Below are 23,464 nucleotides of genomic sequence, written 5' to 3' on the forward strand. Positions count from 1 at the left end.
CTTGGCCTCCCTGCAGAGCACACAGAGCACTAATAACGTGGTTATTGTAATTATGAATCTGTGCAAAGGTGTGCAAAGGGCATACACAACTGTTGAAAAAGAGACAGGGCTAAAGTAAAACAAAAACACAAAGCTTACAGGCGAGTGGGTGTGTTTTGTGTGTGGGGGGATGGTGAAGTGCAGGACAAGCAAGTAAGTGCATGCAGAAGAGTGAAAAATAGGTGCTGAAGGGGAAAGAGAAGAGGTGTGAGATATCCGGATTAGAAATTTCAGAAAGATGTGGGGGTAAAAAAGGGTGTTAGTGCTTAACATAGTGAGAGATTGCAGATGAAAGCGGTACAAAAGGAAGAGAGGGAGTGACTGCGACCCTTTAAAAACTACTAAGCCTTCTACAGACCTTAGCAATGTTTAATTGACAGTCTCATAATTTACTTATTAAAACATTTTCAATTCTAATTCTTCACAACAAAAGCACTGATACTCATCATCATCAAATAACTTTATTTAGCCTTAATAATGACAGCATATGGTTAGTGCAGAGTGCTAATCGGTCCCACTCGCCCCCTGGAATCATGCATTGCCGCTCCTATGTTGTACCTTGCCACCTCCTTTCTCCTTTTTCCCCTTTATTTTTTCTTTATCGTTCCTTCTTGTTGTTATCTTAGGTTTCTTAGTTATAATATAAAATTAAACCTGATTTGCTCCTCGAATTGATTTGTGCGCACCTCTTCTCCGCTCTTTAAATTGCTGCCTAGCCTCAGGGATGTAAGGCTGAATAGCTGTGTGCTTTGAATTTTCAATAAAGGTTTTCCAAAAAAAAAAAAAAAAATGAATGACAGCATAAAAATTATTCTACAAAATATACATCCAAAGTATTAATAAAACATTACAAGATAAAAGAGACGTCTATAAAAGCTCAGATACATGAAATATAATTCAAAAAAAGATTAAAAACACGACAAATAAAATAAATTCATTAATACAAGATCAAAATGTAATCGAGTGACCCTTATCTTACTTATAAAATTCACACAAGGGAATTCGACTTCTTGTCTTTATAGCAGCTAAGAAGAACGAGGCCAAACAGAAACATACCAGGGGATCCAGGTATTGCTGGAAATAGAAGTACTGGGTGAGATTGTCTGATATTTAATGTACGAATAAGTGAGAGGGTGTATCTTTTCCTTTCATTCAGATACAGCTTACAGAAAAGACAATATGCAAATCATTTTGAAGAGAATGGTTATCACATGGGCATAAATAAAGGGCATTAATTGAGTAAGATTTCGGGGGGGTAACCTAACATAAGCGGGATGTAATTTAGTCAGAATCTCTGTAATATGTATATATGCTGAAGATTTGTTACAAAAGACTGGTATGAGGTCAAAGTATTGATTATAGTAGGGGCTAAGAGACAATGTCTCACAGTGGTCTAATTACAGTTGAAGTCCTACCTTTTCTTTTCGAAATGATCTAATAGATGAAGCTTTAATTCTTTTTTGGAAATGGTCAAACATGAATTTGGGTCCTCATATAGTTTACGTAATCCAATTGCTTGGAGATTGACTTCAACATATTTTAGCCATTTGATTTTATGTATCCCATCTAAATTCAGGCAGTCCACCCAAATATGTTTAGTTAGACTTTGGGTTTCTTTCCTCCATACTGATTGCCACAAAAGGATTGGGGCACAATTAATTTTATTTGCTATATAAGGGGCACTCAGCTCAGAGTGAACGATGGAAGAGGAACACGATTGCGGAACACCTAGTAATCTTTTCAAAAAAACGTCCTCGATAGTCTGCAATTTCGAAATATCCGAAAAGCCCCAAACAGCTGCCCCATACACAGCGATAGAGAGTGTTTTTGCCTCATAGATCTTTCTTATTACATTTAATGGCTTTGAGCCTAGTTTCTTTATAAAACTAAAAAGCCCTCCAATACTTTTTGGCATTAGGATTCCTCTATTAATCACCATATCCACTCCTGTATTTTTCCTGTTAAGAATAATACCAAGATAATTAAATGAATTCACAATCTCAAGATTTCGCCCTTCAATAGACAAAGTGGGGTGTTTTGTTATCGTCGTACCCGCCACAAGTACAAAAGATTTAGTTTTGTTAATCCTCATGTCCAGATTTTTCATAAATTTTACGTACTCCTCTATGAGTTTCTGCAGTGCATTACCAGTTTGCGCTCAAAAGCACTGCATCATCTGCAAAGAGGAGTATCGGGACAGGAGAAGATTTGATGCGGGACATCTGGAGTAAAACCTACCAAGGTCGACTCCACTGCATTAGTATACAAAGCAAATAAAAAAGGGGCGAGTACACACCCCTGTCTCATGCTTCGGGTAATTTTAAAATACTGTGTACATTTTCCCTTATTTTCGTAGTGTACACAGGCTGTAGTATTACCATACATCTCTCAGATGAAATTAATTATCTGGATCTCTATTCCCATGTCCTCCAATATTGCCCATAACTTGGAATGGGCCACACAATCAAAGGAGGCCGATAAGTCCTTAAATTACATATAGAAATGGGCATTCTTAGCCACAGTATACTTAGCAGTTATACGGGTTAAATTAAGGCACTGGTGTACCGTCCCCTTTCCTATTCTAAAGCCATATTGGCCAGGGATTATCATGTTCTTTTCAGAGGCCCAGTTCTTCAATCTGTTCAGGAGTACCCGCCCCATTAGTTTTGCTGTTGTGTCTAATAGGGAGATAGGCCAATAGTTTTTTTGGTGCAGCCTTATCCCCCTTCTTAAAAATCTGGATTATGACCGACTTTTTCTAGGATACCAACGGGCCTGTTAGGACTATGGTGTCAAAAACATTTGTGAATAATGGGACCCAGAGGTCCTGGTTATCCAGGAAAAAGTCGATCGGGACCCCATCGGGTCCAGGGGCCTTACATCTCTTAGAATGATTCAGATCAAGTTTAATTTCATCCAAACTAAAGGTTAAAGGATCTCCAGAATTACAGATTAGTAAAGCCGCACATGGGGCTTTTACTTGGGCTGTATTCCCAAAAAGTGCTACAAAATGTTCAACTCACTGGTCCTCGTCCACATGGGACTCTAGAGAAATCTCCTTCTCCTCTCCTAAGAAAGGAGCATTAATTATGGACCAAAAGTCCTTGCTGCTGTTTAATGCTGCAGCTCTTTGTAAATTCTCACAGGCCTCCTCCCTAAGCTATCTAATCTTGCTTTTTTGGATGTGAAACGTGATGACTTCACTAAATTCTGATCTCTGGGTTTTGACTTTAAGTCGTCATGTAGATTTTTAAGGGCCTTTACACACACATTATCAAACCAGCGAACTTTCTTGTGAGTCCCAATTGAGACCTGACAAGACAAATTATCCTCGATCTCTTATAGGATTCGCTCAAAGGCCGCCGGGCGATCAATATAGGGTGTGTTTACGTCCAAGCAGGTCATAATCTCCTGGTCCATTTTGCCCATGATTCAGCCAGTGAACTCTACAGTATCCACCTTTTCCCACTTCAAAACAACCCTGTTTTTCCTTGCTATAGAGAGCTTTAATAATAATTTCTCTGATGGTTTACGCCTTTGAGCTATTGTTGTGCGGTAAGTGATTGCCGCATGATCACTAAAGGCATTAAAGTGGGTCTTAATAGTAGTAAAATATGATTTAATGGATTCTGAAACTAAAATATAATCTATTTTCCAAAAATAGGAACCAGTAGAAAAAGTGGAGACCAGCTAGCCAGTTATAGTATCATATGGGTTAACTATCTCAAGGCTATTAGCCATTATTATCCTATTTAGAATATTTCCATAATCATTGGGAGAAAAGTGAAAAAGGGGGTCAACATCACAATATGTCAGACCACATACAGTTGAGTCCCCCCTGTTGCAACTGTGGGCATTAAAATTGCCCATCCAGACGAAATCACAATTTTTATGTGCTTTTCCTAAAATGTCAGTAATGTATGTTTCCAGGGGATCCAACACCATTGCCTGGTTACCCTCAAATATATTGTTGTAAAATTTAATAAGGATCCAATTGCGGCCTTTATGCGCCTCAAATAAAAAAAATGGTAAAAAGGAGTAGTGTTTAACCCGTTCGATGCTGATGACGGAACTGCTCCGTCATCAGCTGCGGTTGGGCTGTGCTGATGACGGAGCGGTTCCGTCATGGCCCGGCCGCGTCGCCTGCGCGGCGCTGATTTCGCGCCTGCGCTGCGCGTTCTATTGAGCGGGGCGGGCCATGACGGAACTGCTCCGTCACGAGCACAGCCCAACCGCGGCTGGTGACGGAGCAGTTCTGCCACCAGCATGCGACCGCCCCGCCCTGTTAGCGCTGCGGCGGAATAGCCGCCGCAGCGAACGAGTTAAAAATGTTATCAGCTTTAATGTTAATGCGTTAGCCACTAATGTTACTAATCCTCCTCTTGATCGGCCAGCCCTAGACTGTATTGCAGGTGTCTCAAAGGACCGATAACCATCTATATTAATCTGGTCAATTTCCCATGTTTCCTGGAAACATAATATATCAAATTGAGTCACCAGGGCCAGCCAATCAGGGTTGGACTTTTTCTGTTTGAAGCCCGCTATATTCCACGAAACAACTTTTACAGATTCTGATTCACTACCCTCTCAGCCTAAATCTTCACACGGAGGATCCAGAGCAATTTAGGCAGTGGGCAGGTCTTGGGATCTAGAAAGGGAAGGAATATCCTTTTCTTTAGGGATGGTTGGCGACGATTTGCCTGTCAATCGCACACATCAATATCCCCTAGTAAAGCAAATCTGTTAGAAGGAGGAACTAGAGCAGTTTTTTGTTGGTTATAGGTATTTAAAAAGGGGCGAGAATAACAAGGAGCACTCCTCTTAACCCGTTCCGTGCTCGCGACAGCCGTTCACTACCTCACTGGTGCTGTGCGCGACCGTTGGCCGACGCAGCCCCGCCTACCCCCTGGAACGCCTGCACAGCAGCAGAATGTTTGTCGCAGTAAACGGGTTAAAGTGTGCAGTTGTATATAACCTGGGGTGTTTATGGAAGAAACCCAGAGGGAGGGCGAAAATGTTTGTGTCTGTGTCTAGGGAAGGAACATTAGGTAGTAATCTCAGTAAGTCACCTACAAGTTGGTGATCATTAAAATTCACATCTATACAATCCCCTCCTATGACCTTTGGAGCAAAACCCACACTATAGACTCTTCTCACTATAATAATAAGATGTTGGTACAGGTTGAACCTTCCTTTTGAGAATTTTAAAAGCCAAAACAAGGTCTTATGCATTAGCTGCTCAGTAGATTCCGGTTGATCAGATTTTAATATAGGGATATTGGCTAAAACAATGACCAAAGGACAAGCAGCCGGGGGGAGTTCCAGTCTTTCTCCTTGCGCAAATGCCATATCCTCCTTACGCATTAAATGCCCTTGGCCTTGCCCTTGAGGAGGATCAACAATACCACTTTCAGCAGCTCTTCCACTATCTGGAGATGGAACGATACCAGTAACTACCTCGCCCAATCGGACCCTTTCGTTAGTTAGGGTGGGGCATAAACTCTCAGTCACCAAATCAACCATTTTGCCATGTCGCGCTGTTACAGTGGGGACCCGAGACAAATCTGTGATGTCAGTGAAGCAGTTCAGACGATCCACAGTGGATGGAGGTGGAAGCTGAGTTTTTAGAAATCCGGGAGCAGTATCCCCTCGCAAACCATTAACCATAGTAGGAATTTTATTGCAAAGGAAAGTCAAATTATCCTCTATTTTAGACAGTCTGGTTGAAAGAGGTTGAAAGAATGTTGTTAGAATTGGTTCCAAATTTTGGGTAGGATCCTCTGTAGTAGAAAATGCAGAGGCTATCATAGGAGTTAACGGGTTAGTGTCTGCGGTATGCCCAGATTAAGATTTTTATTGGATTTAGGTTTAGACAAAGGAAGTTTTTGTGTCCTTCCTTGCTTCCTTTTTTCCGGAGGTTCCATTCCTGGGCTGCTCTCAGGTTCATTGTTATGTTCATATTCACGATCTCTAAAAATGTCAAAAGAGGACGTAATAGTAAGTACTGGATTATGGATTGATAAAGCTGTTGCGCACACACCCCTTTCAATTCCAAGACAGGTATTACATCCTCCAGGGAAAGGCGACGTTCCGTCAGCTTCATTTCCTTACCCAGGTCAAACAGGATTACTTTAGAAGCCATCCCAGAGTCATTGGATGATCATCCAACTACCTTAGAAGTCATTTACACGTCATCAGACATTATCAAGCTCTTGAAGTCATCAGCAAGCTGCAGAAGCTCAGACTGATGATTTGAGGACTTGAAAATTAGTATCTGATGACTTTAGTAGGTGTCATTATTCGTGATGATTAAAGGATGACTTGAAAAGGAGTACCTCATGACTCTAGTAGGTGTAATTATTCGTGATGATCTAAGGAGGACTTGAAAATTAGTATCTGCTGACTTCAGAAGGTATCATTATTCCTGATGATCTGAGGATGACTTGTAAATGACTCTCCGATAACTTTATAAGATGACATTGTTCCTGATGACTTTGGGGGTGATTTGAAAATAAGCATCTGAATACTTTAAAGGTACTATTGTGTTTTCAATAAGATGTTTTTGCGTCTGGTGATTTTAACAGGAATTGTTTGTCTATTTAAAGAGCACGTCCACCACTTTGGTTTCAGTTTTCCAGAAAAATGCAAACTGTTGGATGATTGCACAATGAATTGCAGATAAACGTCTGACCTCCTGCAGCTCGGAGACCCAAAACCCAAACACACCCTGAACCCCCAAATTAACCCTTGCACCCCAAAACCCAAACACACCCTGAACCCCAATATTAACCCTGGCACCCTGAACCCCCAAATTAACCCTTGCACCCCAAACCCAAACACACCCTAAACCCTAAAATTAACCCTGGCACCCCAAAACCCAAACACACCCTGAACCCCCAAATTAACCCTTGCACACCAAACCCAAACACACCCTAAACCCTAACACACCCTGAACCCCCAAATTAACGCTTGCACACCAAACACACCATAAACCCTAATATTAACCCTTGTACCCTAAAACCCAAACACACCCTAAACCCTAAAATTAACCATCGCACCCCAAACCCAAACATGCTCTAAACCCTTAAATTACACCTGGCCCCCCAAAACACAAACCCACCCTCAACCCTAAAATGACCATGTACGCCCTAAAATCCGAAAGCCCTACAAACCCCCAAACTTTTTATGAATGCGGAATGCCGGGAGGCGCTGCTGTGATATGATACTTTCTGTACCCCCAGGCTGCACTTCCTTCATAGAGTATTTCCATAAACACATAGTTTAGTGGAATCCGATTGTTAGACTCTTTAAACAACTGCGGACAGACCTGCTCATGGCCCGAGGACTAGATCTTGCAAAGGAAAACAAGCTTTGTCGTCATGATGACTGCCGAATTCACTCCATCACAATACTAAAATACATTTTTAAAAAGCACAGCTGCCTCGAACACAATGCCAAAATCACCTACTGTAAACCATCAGTCTGCCGGCTTGCTGGGACTCGAACCGCAGATCCTCAATGGAGAGCAGCTCTCTCACCTTTTCATATACCGGAAGCCGGTAGCAAAAGCAAAAGCTACGCACATCCGGGAGCGCCGGAAGTGACGTCATTGTTCTGCGGCAGGAACGAAGACTGCCGTGAGTGCAATGGCCATTAAAGGGACAGATGGATTGGCATCGGTCTCTTTATTTTTCCAACTCCACTTCCTTCATCGATTCCCGCGTATACTCAGGTAAGTGCTGCAGCTGTTAAAAAAGAGCAGCATCGATCCTCCGCTCTCGGTCCCAACTGCTCAATTTCCGTACCAGACCAGCTTCCTCATTTTTCGGAAAGCACGAGTTTTCATTAAGGGGGCAAATTCAGACACAGCTCCCTGCATGTGTGTGCTTCGTACGTGTTAAAATGAATGCCTGCGTTGCAATGTGTGTGTATTATGTGTGTTTCATGTTTGTCTGTATCAGCCTGCCTGCTTGTTTAATATGCACCTTTTGTGTTTGAGCATGTGTATTTTTGTGTATGTGTGACGTAGTGCGTGCCTGTGTAAATTGTGGAAAATTGCAAAAAGCCTAAAAAATTTGTTTTACAGCAAGTTCTTCCCCGTACGAAAATTAAATTACTGCCCGTATATTGAAGGTCCCATGTTGGTTCCAAGTGCACCTGCGTGTATTCAAGATTCTCGACCAAATGGAACAGTTTTCGATCTACTGAAAACTTGTCAATCAAAGAAGGCTAAGCACATTTATTTAGGTGAATATTGTATATTGTTGAGCATTACTTGTGTCCTTGCAACATGTCATTACTAAAACACTGGCAGTTTTCATGGATGCGTTTCAAAGCATAAGGATAAATGCTTCAAATAACTTAGCCGTTGTAATGCTGGTTCCTTATTTTGTTAGCTATTTGTGTAATTGAAAGGCCTGGTTGCCTATGGCGATTGAGGTTTACGCCCTATTTAGGAAACGTAGTCCGACACGCATTCCAACATCTTGCAATATCTACTTTCGCAAAACAGGCTATCATTCTGGTTTCGTTCCAGGTGCATGCACTGTTTTTAACTCGTTTGTATATATTATTGAGACAGGGCCAATTACGTATTCCCTGTTTGCGCTAATTTACCTTGACCACTAAGATCTCTGTAAAAATGAAGCAGGTCTTGTTACATCTGCCACTATTGATCCCAGCCATATATTATCCAGTTACAACCTGACCTACTGCTAAAGTACTGAGGTAGAGGGATCGAGCCCTGAGCTAAATCACATCTCTCCCCTCTCCCCTTTTACCTTTTAGGTTAAGTATTCTTTTTAGGGTTTTAAGTTTCCCCGTAATGAACTGTTGGTCTCCCAACCTAATTAAATGCCCTTCTGATAACTCATCAGAGCAATACCAAAAGGGTACAAAGTTCCCCGGGAAGAGTGAAGAAGTGCATGTATTAGAAGGAGGGGGGAATCCCCTTGATGGAACTAAAACCCTCACACACCCAGCAAGCTAGGTGTCATGCTTCATCATATGGGTTCTGCTCCTCGTCAGACTGGCGCTGCAATGTCTGACGGGCTCCCGAAACCAGGGCTCTTTAGCGGAGATCTTTTGTTCCGGCCATATGGTGCATGCGTGTGAGAGGGCGGGGGGTGTGGCCGTGACGTGGAAAAGGTGAAGTTAAAAAAAGGTAGGTCAGTCCACAATCCACTTTATTCGCGTGGTAGACTCCCTTGGTTAAAAGGTGGGAGGGGAGATACATGCCCTAAAACTATCTGAGCATATTAACTACTACCCTCTAATTAGGTCGACCTGTTTCTTGCCGTGATGGCAATTCCTCAGGACCTCAGTAGATAGTACCACACAGTGAAGAGATTATTTAAACTTGTAATATGGTATACAACCTTATTTGGTCGGTAATACTGGGGCGCAGGCCGTTTGGTCCTGTTGAAGTATTGCGACCTGTAAGAATAAAGACAATTCACAGGACAGCAAAGTGAATGCAGTATTCCCAAGTGGAAGGTTCGCACAAGTTCAATCAAAAATACACACACATTAAAAAGGTGCAGAGTTAAGAACAAGCAACCAGCGTAGTGAGGCGATAATTGTCTCAAACAATCATCTCACTGAATCATGCAACAGTGAAGTTAGGAAGAGGCAAAAGTTACTGCAACAAAAGTGAAGATCGGGTTACATTGCTTACCCCAGAGAAATCCCTATGGTACCTCGCAGTCTGCTCCCGTGGGAAGACCCAACTGGGGAAACACTTGGAGGCAGGCAGTCAGCCTCGCACCCGCAGTGGCGGCTGTTTCGATAAGGTCAGTGTCCCATAACTAAGTAGCGGCCAGCAGCTGCAGTATACCCAAAGTGCACGCGAAGACCGGGCAACACGCGCCACTCATCAGAGCAGTCTGACATCCACATCCTTTTATTCTTTAAATACTACACTTTACCCTGGAAAAGACTGATTGTACCAATTTTAAAGGAAATGAATGTTAGACAATGTTGTGCCGCCTTTTTAGAACTCAAGAAATTAGATGTTATTTTTATTGTAGCTTCCATTTCGGAATATTTTAGTAATGTTTTTAGATTACGAAAATCAAATTGCACTTGAAGTCAATGTATGCTGCATTTAAATGTATTACATATTTGTACCTACATTTGTATTTCTAATAACCTAGTGGTTCTAAATGTTTCTTTTAATAATGATGTGGTAAAATTAATTGTTTTTATGTACTTTTATGGTTACTAATTTTTAGCCGAATAAAGTCAAATTGAATTGAATACTGCCCGTATATTGAAGGTCCCATGTTGGTTCCAAGTGTACCTGCGTATATTCATGATTCTCGATCAAATGGAACAGTTTTCGATCTACTGAAAACTTGTCAATCAAAGAAGGCTAAACACATTTATTTATGTGAATATTGTATATTGTTGAGCATTACTTGTGTCCTTGCAACATGTCATTACTAAAACACTGGCAGTTTTCATGGATGCGTTTCAAAGCATAAGGATAAATGCTTCAAATAACTTAGCCGTTGTAATGCTGGTTCCTTATTTTGTTTGCTATTTGTGTAATTGAAAGGCCTGGTTGCCTGTGGCGATTGAGGTTTACGCCCTATTTAGGAAACGTAGTCCGACACACATTCCAACATCTTGCAATATCTACTTTCGCAAAACAGGCTATAATTCTGGTTTCGTTCCAGTTGCATGCACTGTTTTTAACTCGTTTGTATATATTATTGAGACAGGGCCAATTACGTATTCCCTGTTTGCGCTAATTTACCTTGACCGCTAAGATCTCGGTAAAAATGAAGCAGGTCTTGTTACATCTGCCACTATCGATCCCAGCCATATATTATCCAGTTACAACCTGACCTACTGCTAAAGTACTGAGGCAGAGGGATCGAGCCCTGAGATAAATCACATTAATATTTCTCTCTCTCTTTCTCTCTCCTTGCGCGCTCTCTCCCCTCTCGCTTCTAGCATTCAACTGCCTCGGATCATGTGTTAAATATTTATACGGTGAAAGCACGCACAAGTTGCAGTAACGCGTGCCTTCCCCATTGATTGAGATCTTATAATAGGTTTCCCCATGCCCTCTTCTCGTTTGAACTGCGGGTACTGCATGTGTCAGCGAGGTATGGGATCCCTTCATGTTAAATTGCATCTCTTACCAAACTTCCAAACACCTCTGGCAAAACACTTATAAGGTCCCAGAGGGGAGACCTATTGGCTATGCCAATGCTTTTGCTTTATGTATTTGCCATTGCAATGCCTTTTCATTTATAAAGCCATTACATATTGCACAATTAACGTACAATACTACTAGCAAAGCTAATATCTTTAGCTTAATAAAAGGTGAAACCTATTGCATTTTTAACACTTGTCCTTTCATGTTGGGGGTGCCAGTGGGCAGAGGGTAGCAGGCATCTGACTCTCTATGCATCTGTGGGGATAGGTAACTTGATTTCCCGTCACAAACCCCAGTGTGAAAGTTCACTTATTGATAGTTCTTCTATTTCTCTCATAATGCCTCTACTTTGCTATTACTATTTGTCCTGAGCAGCAAGACCTAAGCATACACTCTGGCTCTCCAAAAATAAAGTTGATTATTAGGTAATTTCCTCAATGGCCTTCAGTGCATGCCCAAACACTTCTTTGTAGTCCAAAATCTAGGCATATTAGATAGAAATTGCACCAGGCCAGTGTACTTTTTGGGGTGCTTTTCTCCAATTAAATATGTTGATCAGTTTGATATGCTTTGTATTTTACCTCTGAAACTTAAACCACACACAAACTAATTCCTGATTTTTATATCTAGCAGGACATAATCATGGCTTCATTCAACGCCCTTTTTAGGGCGAGCTGACGTAGCTTGCAATGCGAAGCATTGCAAGCTGTCAGCGAAGACAACTAATGTTGCCCGTATCTGGGAGAGTGGACACGAAAGGGGCACGAGCACAGACGCGGATTTCACCTCGTGAGCGCGCACGTCGCCTTGCCCCTCTCGTGTCTCATTCCCTTGCGCAAACACACTCCACAGTCACGCATGCGCACATACCCAGCCACACACACTGCATACACACACGCAGACCCACACGCGCACACACACAGACACATTGGAACAGACACACACGCATACACCCCCCTCCCCTCCCACTCACCGGCCCCTTTCGGCGTGTCTCCTCTGCAGCGCTGGTCGGAGTCGGCCGGCTTCACTGCTTCCTCGGCGGCGGCGGGCGGAACTTCCTGCTGGATTGCAGGCCCCGCCCCGTCTCGGCCAAAAGTGCCTGACTTCCGGTTTTCACGGAGCAGGGCTGCGGCGGTGATTTCTTTTGGGGGCAACAGCGGTAGGCACCCTCTATTCTGTTCTTCCCATACTCCTGCGATAGAATTTTTACTCGAAAGAAGTCTCAATTTCACAGCATGGCGTACTGGCGTAATCTCAGGCATTTGTAACGTTAGTGTTGGAAATTTTGCAAGAATATGCCTGTGTTTATAAAATACCACCCTGGCCTACTTCTAAGCTAGTGGGTGGAGGATTTCTTTTTATTAGCTTGATGGACCTCTATAATTTACAAACATACTTCTCAGGTTGAGTATATATACTGTCCACAGATAATGGAGCTTTTAATAAACCAAGTAGCTTTCTCCATCACTTCCTACTGAGGAAGTGTCATGTGGTTCATGCAAGATTAACCTGTCACATGCGTGGTTGTCTCTCAAAATTCAACCCCCATGTTAACTTATTTGTATCCATTAACGTTGCCATTTATTTTTCCCTAAACAGACTTTCTACATCGGGCACGCTAACACCAGTCCGCAACCCTCAGAAGGTTCTGCAGAAAACATATCATTAATGAACACTAGAAAAATACATTATTGCTGCTAGCAGTGTGCGTCCCCGTTATGCCCTGGCTATTTCGAATATAATATATGTCCTGTACAGCACCGCTGGCACGTGCTTAGTCTCAAATCCTTCGCATCCTCACCTTCTCCACACAGATGACAGACAGGTTTTGAGTAATGAGATTTCTTTACATCCTGTATATCTGTATTTATCATAGAACCCTTCTATCTGCTTGAATGTGAAGCAATGAATCTCACCATTTCGGATGTGTTGATGCTCCAGGCATCTTTCCGTTTGAGGTGCTTTACATTGCAGGGATGGGGTGCACATTAAGCGTGGGCGGAAAATCCGTTCCGCTCGCGGATTTTGCGGATTTTCGGGAAATCCGCAATCCGCGAGATTTGCGGATTTCCCGCAAAATCCGCAAATTCGCACGCAGCGGATTTTTTTGGCGGCGCGCGGCGTTGGTGATACAATTTTTGCGGCGCGCGGCGTTTATCATCGTTTGCCGAGTTGTTTTTTTCGATAGTTTGCGAGTGCTGCGCCATTTTGGATCTTGCTGTGTGATCCCGCGGGAATTGGCGAGCGCGATTACGTCATCGCGGCTTGCCAGCGAGAGTTTGTCAACGCGAGTACGGCGAGATCACGTCTCGCGGTACTTCGCAAATTGCGAGATTTGAGATGCGGCGCGCGAAAATATAAATTTGCAATTCTGCACAAGAAATCCACCAGCAAGCAGCATAAACCTTCTAGAAATGATGATTTTTATGTGAATAACTCCTTAGTTTGACATTTGCCTGCACTTTTTTAGCGAGGAGTCCATTTTGGGGAGGGGGGCAGGGGGGTGGGAGGAAGGAAGTGCCCCATAGTCTTCAACTTCCTGTTCCTGTTCAGCAGGCTCCTCCCAGTGCTTTGTCCATCTCCTGGTCACTTTTCATTCGGATGTGGACCTGGAAGGATTACCTTTTGTGGATGCTGCTGGATCTTTGGATTTGAGGCCTTTTTGACTTTCTTTGGATCACTGTTGGATTAGAAATTTTACAAGTAAGTTTGTTTGGGGCATTACAGTTGCTGCAACTAAAATTTTGGGATTTTCGATTTTTGGGCTGTTTTGGGGCCTTTTCCCAGGGGTACTCAGTGGTGGGTGGACTGATTCTTTCTGTGGGTTGTCTTGAATTTAAACATCATGGAGGCCATAGATGAATTGGGATTGTGCTGATTTTTGTGTGTTTTTCGATTTTTTTTTTTTGTAAAATTTTGTGTTTTTCGATTTTTGACCTGTTGTTGGGGCCTTGACCAGGGGTAGTGAGTGGTGCATGGGGCCTAGTCTTTCTGTGGGCTGTCTTGAATTTAAACATCATGGATGGAATGGGATTGTGCTGATTTTGCAGTGTTTTTCGATTTTTGGGGGTGTTCATGGGGAGGGACATGCCATGTGGCTGGTGGCCATTTTGAGTGCAGCTACAGGCACTTGCCATGTGCTGGCAGGCAAGTGGCCATTTTGAATGCAGGCTTTGTTGTTAGGCCTCCAACCATTTTCCCTACTTTTCAACCTTTATTTATGCCAGGGGTAGTGAGTCTTGCATGGGCCTAGTATTTCTGTGGGTTGTCTTGAATTTAAACATCATGGAGGCCATAGATGAATTGGGATTGTGCTGATTTTTCTGTGTTTTTCGATTTTTTTTTTTTGTAAAATTTTGTGTTTTTCGATTTTTGACCTGTTGTTGGGGCCTTGACCAGGGGTAGTGAGTGGTGCATGGGGCCTAGTCTTTCTGTGGGCTGTCTTGAATTTAAACATCATGGATGGAATGGGATTGTGCTGATTTTGCAGTGTTTTTCGATTTTTGGGGGTGTTCATGGGGAGGGACATGCCATGTGGCTGGTGGCCATTTTGAGTGCAGCTACAGGCACTTGCCATGTGCTGGCAGGCAAGTGGCCATTTTGAATGCAGGCTTTGTTGTTAGGCCTCCAACCATTTTCCCTACTTTTCAACCTTTATTTATGCCAGGGGTAGTGAGTCTTGCATGGGCCTAGTATTTCTGTGGGTTGTCTTGAATTTAAACATCATGGAGGCCATAGATGAATTGGGATTGTGCTGATTTTTCTGTGTTTTTCAATTTTTTTTTTTTGTAAAATTTTGTGTTTTTCGATTTTTGACCTGTTGTTGGGGCCTTGACCAGGGGTAGTGAGTGGTGCATGGGGCCTAGTCTTTCTGTGGGCTGTCTTGAATTTAAACATCATGGATGGAATGGGATTGTGCTGATTTTGCAGTGTTTTTCGATTTTTGGGGGTGTTCATGGGGAGGGACATGCCATGTGGCTGGTGGCCATTTTGAGTGCAGCTACAGGCACTTGCCATGTGCTGGCAGGCAAGTGGCCATTTTGAATGCAGGCTTTGTTGTTAGGCCTCCAACCATTTTCCCTACTTTTCAACCTTTATTTATGCCAGGGGTAGTGAGTCTTGCATGGGCCTAGTATTTCTGTGGGTTGTCTTGAATTTAAACATCATGGAGGCCATAGATGAATTGGGATTGTGCTGATTTTTCTGTGTTTTTCAATTTTTTTTTTTTGTAAAATGTTGTGTTTTTCGATTTTTGACCTGTTGTTGGGGCCTTGACCAGGGGTAGTGAGTGGTGCATGGGGCCTAGTCTTTCTGTGGGCTGTCTTGAATTTAAACATCATGGATGGAATGGGATTGTGCTGATTTTGCAGTGTTTTTCGATTTTTGGGGGTGTTCATGGGGAGGGACATGCCATGTGGCTGGTGGCCATTTTGAGTGCAGCTACAGGCACTGGCCATGTGCTGGCAGGCAAGTGGCCATTTTGAATGCAGGCTTTGTTGTTAGGCCTCCAACCATTTTGCCTACTTTTCAACCTTTATTTATGCCCAGGGGTAGTGAGTCTTGCATGGGCCTAGTCTTTCTGTGGGTTGTCTTGAATTTAAACATTATGGAGGGCATGGATGGATTGGGATTGTGCTGATTTTGCAGTGTTTTTCGATTTTTTTGTGCTCTATAACTGAACTGATGTTCCTCTGTCTTCCATTTTTTTTAGGTGCACAAGACTCAAGAGAACCACCAGTGCCAGGAAGAAGTCCTGCAGCGGTGTGTGTGTGCAGCATAACGTCACGCGACGTCACGTCTGGCCTCAGACAACTCTACAATTCGTGCAACTGCGGCCTGCTGTCTGACCTGCTCTGAAGAAGATGGCCCCAAAGAAACTTCTCCGTAGCTCCTCTAGCAAGAAAGTTGCTAGTAAGGAGCAGAAGAAGCAAGTTACCAAGGAGGCTGGTGTGCCACCCACCACTTTTTTTGGGAGCAAAAAAAAAAGTACGCCTGCAGCAGCAGGATCTGCTGGGGACCAACCTGAGAGCAGCACCCCTGCTCCATTGGGTTCAGTGCCTCCACCACCACGCCAACTTAAGTCAAAGCCCTTGAGTGCTTCAGAGGCAGTCAGTGTACTTCTCCAATCACCATCGACCAGTGATGTTGGCTCATCGCAAGAAAGTAGCAGCAATGTCCCTGAATCAACACAGGTTGTTGTAACTCATCTGACAAGTGTTGAACAACCACAGCCGCAACAACAACACCATGTGCAAGTACACGCCCAAGTACATGTGGAAGGAGAGGCAGCAAAAGGAGATGCGCAAGCAAAGGTGCATGGACGTTCACAAGTGCCCACAATAGTTGTTCCTCCCGAAGTAGGGGCACATTTGGAAATCGACAATGAAGCTGAGGTATCATTGGAAGCCACTCCTCCTGATGATCATTCATTGTCTTCCACATCCCTAGCAAGGAAAAGATCAAGGGGGGTGTCTACATCTTCTTCAAGCCCACCTCGTTCTGGTGCAAGTGATCTGTCTTGGGAACCACGACAACTGCGGTCTGACAGTGAGGCAGAGGCACACCATGATCTGCCACCGGTACCTAAGCGTAAAAGGAAGGTCGTCCAAAAACTCAAACCTATGGAGTGTGATGAGGCTCAACAAGAAGTGACAGATACTGCTGGTGATGAAGCCTCTCACGATGACGACGAGGCAGTCATCACAAAGGTCACTGCAGCCCCACCGGGCATGCAGCAAAGAGACATTTTGACCCTATCCCGAGAAGCTGCTGAGCGTGATGATGATGTCGGCGAGGAGGCAATGGAAATGGAATCATTAGATTTGGAGTTAAGTAGTACACCAAAACCTACCGCTTCCATATTTCTTCCTCGCAAGAAGGTACCCACCTCGTCCTCGACCTCAATTCGTGGTGGTGAAAGTGCAAAACGTACTGAAGTTCGGCAATCCACATCCTCCACTTCATCTGTCATTAGCAGCAGGACCACCACCACCAGTATCGCCGCCTCCTCCGGCCCCCGAAGACATTTCAAGTCTCCAGTTTGGGACTTCTTTAGTGTTTGCCCAAAAAAGGAAAACGTAGCCATTTGTAGCCTTTGTAAGCTTCGATATAGTCGTGGTAAGCTTGGTTCTAACTATGGTACCGGAGGCCAGAGAGGTCATCTTGAGAGAAGGCACCCTGTCGAATGGTTTCCGCACCTAGAGGCGGTCAAGAAAGCCGGAATTGCACGTAATGAAAACGTTGATTTGTCATCTGCTGATGACGAGGAGGTAGAAGAAGACGATTCAAACACTTCACTTACACCCAGTTCCCATGTCAGCAGCACACCCCATGGGAGCCACACTAAGAGTGTGGGAGAGAGTGAGACATCAATGCGGAAAAGTACATCAGCGAGCGTAACTGGGTCGAAGAGATCATCATCATCCCGTAAATCATTGGTCCAGGGCAACATTAAAAAGATGTTGTTTACAGAAGCGCAATATGAACGCAACCACCCAATGACCCGTCTGTATAACACTAAGCTGGCTAAAATGCTAGCTCTGGACCTTCTCCCTTTTTCTTTTGTAGAAGGGGTTGGTTTTCTAGAATTAGTGACAGTGCTCTGCCCTAAATGGAAGGTTCCTAGCCGGTTCTATTTTGCCCGAGTTGCGGTTCCAGCACTACATGAAGATGTTCTGAAGTTGATTGGGGCAGCTTTGGAGAAGAGTGCTGTTCACACTATACATCTGACAACAGACATGTGGACCAGTGGCGCAGGCGCTGATTACATGTGCATCACTGCACACTGGGTCTCTTTTTCAGGGGCTAAAGCAAAGCTAAACTCAGGTGTTGACACTAACATTGTTTTTAAAGGTGCTCGGAAACATGCAACACTAGCCATGTTTGGTTTGGAGAAACGTCACACAGCAGAAAACATTTTGGATGTCTTTAACACAAAGGTCCTTAACTGTCTGTCCCCACTAAAACGCAAGGTTGGTTATGTTTCCACAGACAATGGCTCCAATATAGTTAAGGCCATGAGGGACGGTTACTATTTCAGAGTGCCGTGTTTGGCGCACTGTATAAACCTGGTTGTCCAAAAATTCTTGGGTAATAAACGCAGTGCAGCGTACAGTGTATTGGACAACTGCCGAAAAATTTGCAAGCATTTCAGGCATTCTTTTAAGGCCCGCAAGCAGCTGAGGAGCATGCTATATCAAAGTCAAATGCCAGTGAAAGCACTCATCCAGGAGGTGGTAACACGTTGGAACTCAACCTTCTACATGCTTGAGCGTCTGTATGAGCAGTATACGCAACTCGATCAATTTTTCTTGAAAGAGGGTATAGAGGAGCTGAGGATGGGTGGGCCGCAATGGAACATAGTTGAAAGCCTAACACGCATGCTTCGTCCTTTTGAGGTCTTCACACGTGCAGTCAGCAAGGAGGACTCTAATTTGGGAAAAGCTATCCCATTGTTGTACATGCTGGAGGACCAACTGAAGGAGGTGTGTTCTGTGTTTCGAAAAGATGACAAAAAGAAAGACTCTTTGCTTCTGGCTGAGACATTATTAGAGCTCCTACAAGGTGATGAACGTCTTCAAAAGATCCACTCAGAACAGCATTACATTTGTGCTACTATTCTGGATCCACGCTACAAAAAGGCGCTGGCAGGCAGAGCATTCTTTCCTTTTGCTGATGAAGATGTTACAAAGTACAAACGTTGGCTAGCCTTGTCAGCCAAGAAGTTTGAAACAGAACGGCTGGAAATTGAAGGAAATGGCAGTACATCAGCAGGCCATCCCCAGTCAAAACAATCCACTTCTGCACCTGTGGCTGTGGCACAAGTGACCTCTCAGCCGTTAAAGACACCGGCAACCGCATCATCTGCACGAAAGGCAGCAGAAACATTGGAGGCTGAAGAGGATTGGCTAGCTCTGCGTGGGTTTGGTTCTCAAAAGGCCAGAGGCACAGCAAGAGCTACGCAAAGTGGAGGAACCTTGGAGGAGGACCTTGAGTCGATGGTGAAGGACTATCTGAATGACTCCACAGAGGTCTATGTTAATTCTGACCCATTGGCGTATTGGCATGGGAAAAAAGAATTGTGGCCACAGCTCACCAACCTGGCTTTAAACTACTTGTCTTGCCCACTCGCAAGTGTGTCTTCTGAACGGGTTTTCAGTGCGGCTGGTGGGATTGTAACTCCCAAACGGAGCCGCCTCTCGCCCAAAAATGTGGAGAGGTTAACAATGATCAAGATGAATCAGCACCTCATACCACCAGATATAAGAGTACGAGAGAGCGTGCCGGATGAAGAGGAGGTGGCCAGCACCATAGATGAGGGAATTTCTACTCTGTCAGGTGGCACTGACCTCACCCGGGCTGAATTCGCAGAGTATGATGACGAAGCCTTATTCTTATTCCTGGACCGTGATTCCGACTCCGAGCCCTGAAAATGAGACAACGAATCAATAACTTTCTTTTTCATCCTTATTCACTTTTATTCCTGTGTGTCTGTCTTTCTTTGTTGTGCACAGTTAATATAATTCAAACTTTAATCAGATAATCACAAAGACAAGCCCATCAGCAGAACTGTCTTCACTTGTTTGCTAATTTATTTGAAGGTGCCGCAGTCTGCATTCCTCAGGTTCACAAGTTCAGAAGAACATGCTCCTCTATCCTCCTCCTCCAGACTCCTATTTCCATCAAAGCAGAGGGCTGGTTTACGCCCAATGAAGAAAGACTCAGCACTTGTGGGGGTGTTGTTCTACCTCTTTGCAGGTGAGTTGACGGGTCTGGGGGCCATTGCTGGGAAGCACTAAAAGTGGTTTGTGCCAAATCCGAGGCGGAAATTTTTTTGTGTTTTTGATGACTTGCTTGCCTTTGAGGTGCTCTTAGGGGGGGTTCCGTCTGTTTGTGGGTGAGTTTCATGGTCTGAGAGCACTGCTGGGACACTCTAATCTTGATTGCATTTGCTTTTCAGGAAATCCGTCGTGCCAACCCCGACTTATGGCCCAGCTACGCAGCGCGTTTGGACCGAAGGCCCAGAAATATTGCAAGTATGAGAGTTTGCTTTTGGCCTGTTTGGGGGTGTTATACTTCTTGGCGGGTGGGTTGCCGGGTCTTGGGGCATTCCTGGGAAGGTCTAATACCGGGTAGAAGTGGTTGGGACTAAATCCAGGCCGATTTTTTTTTTGGGCTATTTCTGACATTTTGCTCTATGTAGCGTTTTCGGGGGCCTGTTTGGGGGGCTTCCTGGTGTTTGCGGGTGAGTTTCGTGGTCTGGGAGCACTGCTGGGACACTCTAATCTTGATTGCATTTGCTTTTCAGGAAATCCGTCGTGCCAACCCCGACTTATGGCCCAGCTACGCAGCGCGTTTGGACCGAAGGCCCAGAAATATTGCAAGTATGAGAGTTTGCTTTTGGCCTGTTTGGGGGTGTTATACTTCTTGGCGGGTGGGTTGCCGGGTCTTGGGGCATTCCTGGGAAGGTCTAATACCGGGTAGAAGTGGTTGGGACTAAATCCAGGCCGATTTTTTTTTGGGCTATTTCAGACATTTTGCTCTATGTAGCGTTTTCGGGGGCCTGTTTGGGGGGCTTCCTGGTGTTTCTGGGTGAGTTTCGTGGTCTGGGAGCACTGCTGGGACACTCTAATCTTGATTGCATTTGCTTTTCAGGAAATCCGTCGTGCCAACCCCGACTTATGGCCCAGCTACGCAGCGCGTTTGGACCGAAGGCCCAGAAATATTGCAAGTATGAGATTTTGCTTTTGGCCTGTTTGGGGGTGTTATGCTTCTTGGCGGGTGGGTTGCCGGGTCTTGGGGCATTCCTGGGAAGGTCTAATACCGGGTAGAAGTGGTTGGGACAAAATCCAGGCCGATTTTTTTTGGGCTATTTCAGACATTTTGCTCTATGTAGCGTTTTCGGGGGCCTGTTTGGGGGGCTTCCTGGTGTTTGCGGGTGAGTTTCGTGGTCTGGGAGCACTGCTGGGACACTCTAATCTTGATTGCATTTGCTTTTCAGGAAATCCGTCGTGCCAACCCCGACTTATGGCCTAGCTACGCAGCGCGTTTGGACCGAAGGCCCAGAAATATTGCAAGTATGAGATTTTGCTTTTGGCCTGTTTGGGGGTGTTATGCTTCTTGGCGGGTGGGTTGCCGGGTCTTGGGGCATTCCTGGGAAGGTCTAATACCGGGTAGAAGTGGTTGGGACAAAATCCAGGCCGATTTTTTTTGGGGCTATTTCTGACATTTTGCTCTATGTAGCGTTTTCGGGGGCCTGTTTGGGGGGCTTCCTGGTGTTTGCGGGTGAGTTTCGTGGTGTGGGAGCACTGCTGGCTATATATACTTTACTTTGCAAGAGGTTTGAAGCAAATCCATGGTGGCTGAGGGGACTTAGGGCCTAGCTGCAGAGCGCGCGCGGAGTGATTTGGGAAATTTGTGAAAAAGTGACTAAGTCCCCATTTTTGTACTTTTGCTCTTTGGCTGTTTGGGGGTCTTCTACTCGTTTTCTCCTGGGTTGACGGCTCTGGGGCCATTGCTGGGAAGCTCTAATACCGGATAAAAGTGTTTTGGACCAAATCCCAGGCGGAATTTTTTTTGTGTTTTTGATGACTTGCTTGCCTTTGAGGTGCTCTTAGGGGGGGTTCCGTCTGTTTGCGGGTGAGTTTCGTGGTCTGGGAGCACTGCTGGGACACTCTAATCTTGATTGCATTTGCTTTTCAGGAAATCCGTCGTGCCAACCCCGACTTATGGCCTAGCTACGCAGCGCGTTTGGACCGAAGGCCCAGAAATATTGCAAGTATGAGATTTTGCTTTTGGCCTGTTTGGGGGTGTTATGCTTCTTGGCGGGTGGGTTGCCGGGTCTTGGGGCATTCCTGGGAAGGTCTAATACCGGGTAGAAGTGGTTGGGACAAAATCCGCGCGGAAAAGCCTTTAGTTTTGGCACTTTTTGTAACTTAGGGTTCGTTAGGGTTAGCCCTAGCAGCAGGATTGCATGTGTATCGGGGTGTTCTAGATTTTTCAAACTGAGTTCTGGGGTCTTAGAGCACTCGTGAGAATGTGTAATTTTGGTTGCAAGTCATTTGAAGAAAATCCATGGTGGGAAAGGGGGGATTTGGCATAGTTAAAGAAAGCCTTTGCCACTATTCTTAACTTAGGGTTCGTTAGGGTTAGCAGTATTTCTATTGCATGTGTTTGAGTGGGGGGGATTTCGAGTCTTGGAGCGATGCTGGCTATGGCTACTTTTGCTTGGTTGCTTGCAAGTGGTTTGAATACAATCCACGGGGGGTAATGGGTAATTAGGGTACTTCGGCCTACTTTTACTTTCAAAGTAAGTTTTGTCTCCAGTTTTCTGCTAGGCCTCGTTTTTTGGGTGGGAGCACTGCTAGGAAGATCTATTTTTGTTCTAAAACACAGTTTACAGTACACCTAGCTTGAGGGGCAAGATCCGCTACATTAATTTGCCCATACTTACTTATCCTTCAAAAGGTGACTCAGAGTACGCACTTTCAAAAACATTGTACTGTCTGTCTACTAGGAAAAACAAATTGTGACTTTTTGCACTCCACAGCCTACATACCTTATATTTATTTATCAGTGGTGTTGTAATATTATATCACTTCCTGTTTTTCGTTGAATAATTACAGGCCGGGTTTCAGTCTCTGCAATGGGGAAAAAAGGATGGAGTCAGGCTTCACAGTAGCGAGCCACAATTCAGCATCAGGCAGGCAGTGGACAGGGTGTCTTCTGGTGACCAACATCGGTGGACGAAGCGTCGGCTGCAATGGAGGAGTGCCGCTAATAGGAGGATTTTTTTTCTGCGGGCAACTTACTTACCACTTCCAACAGGACCACAACAACCACATAGATACAGTATCCCTTGCCTTTTTCTCTGACTGTGACTGCATTTCTTTGCTCTCTCTCGGCTTCTACATTGATCCCTTAACACATCACTTAGTCCACTCCACTATCTGCACCACACATAGTCATTTGTAAGTGCTCCTACGTAATTCGCAAGTCGCAGCACGCCCCAGGCCGTAGAGGACTGGGATGGCCCCAATGATGAAGCATGTCACCAAGGGGCAACCCTGGTGAGTGAGGGGACACCTAGAAAAAAAGCAATTTCTCCTTTTTTATCTACTATACCTTCTGTCAGGTTACGCAGCCCCTAAGCGCCTACCGTACTATGAAACTACATTTCCCATGAGTAGGCGGGAGACTTGCAGACTATTTAGTGAGACTATATGAGAGTACCCTTGTATGTTAGGACATCACTTCACT

The 23,464-nt window shown here is 44.5% G+C and overlaps 1 protein-coding gene across 2 annotated transcripts in view; it reads right to left on the minus strand.

The window, feature by feature from the left end:
- Positions 1 to 23,464, minus strand: part of TASP1 (taspase 1) — an 834,089-nt gene that overhangs the window by 799,067 nt on the left and 11,558 nt on the right. The window contains exon 1 of one of the 2 annotated variants that reach the window (XM_086927724.1): positions 7,508 to 7,597. The exons of the other annotated variant lie outside the window; for it this stretch is intronic. The gene's annotated coding sequence lies outside the window, so the exon portion shown is untranslated. Of the gene's footprint in view, positions 1 to 7,507; positions 7,598 to 23,464 lie in introns of those variants that run through there. 2 annotated transcript variants of the gene reach the window in all.

This window comes from Lissotriton vulgaris, chromosome 6 (assembly GCF_964263255.1).
Source record: "Lissotriton vulgaris chromosome 6, aLisVul1.2, whole genome shotgun sequence".
Lineage (NCBI taxonomy): Eukaryota > Metazoa > Chordata > Amphibia > Caudata > Salamandridae > Lissotriton > Lissotriton vulgaris.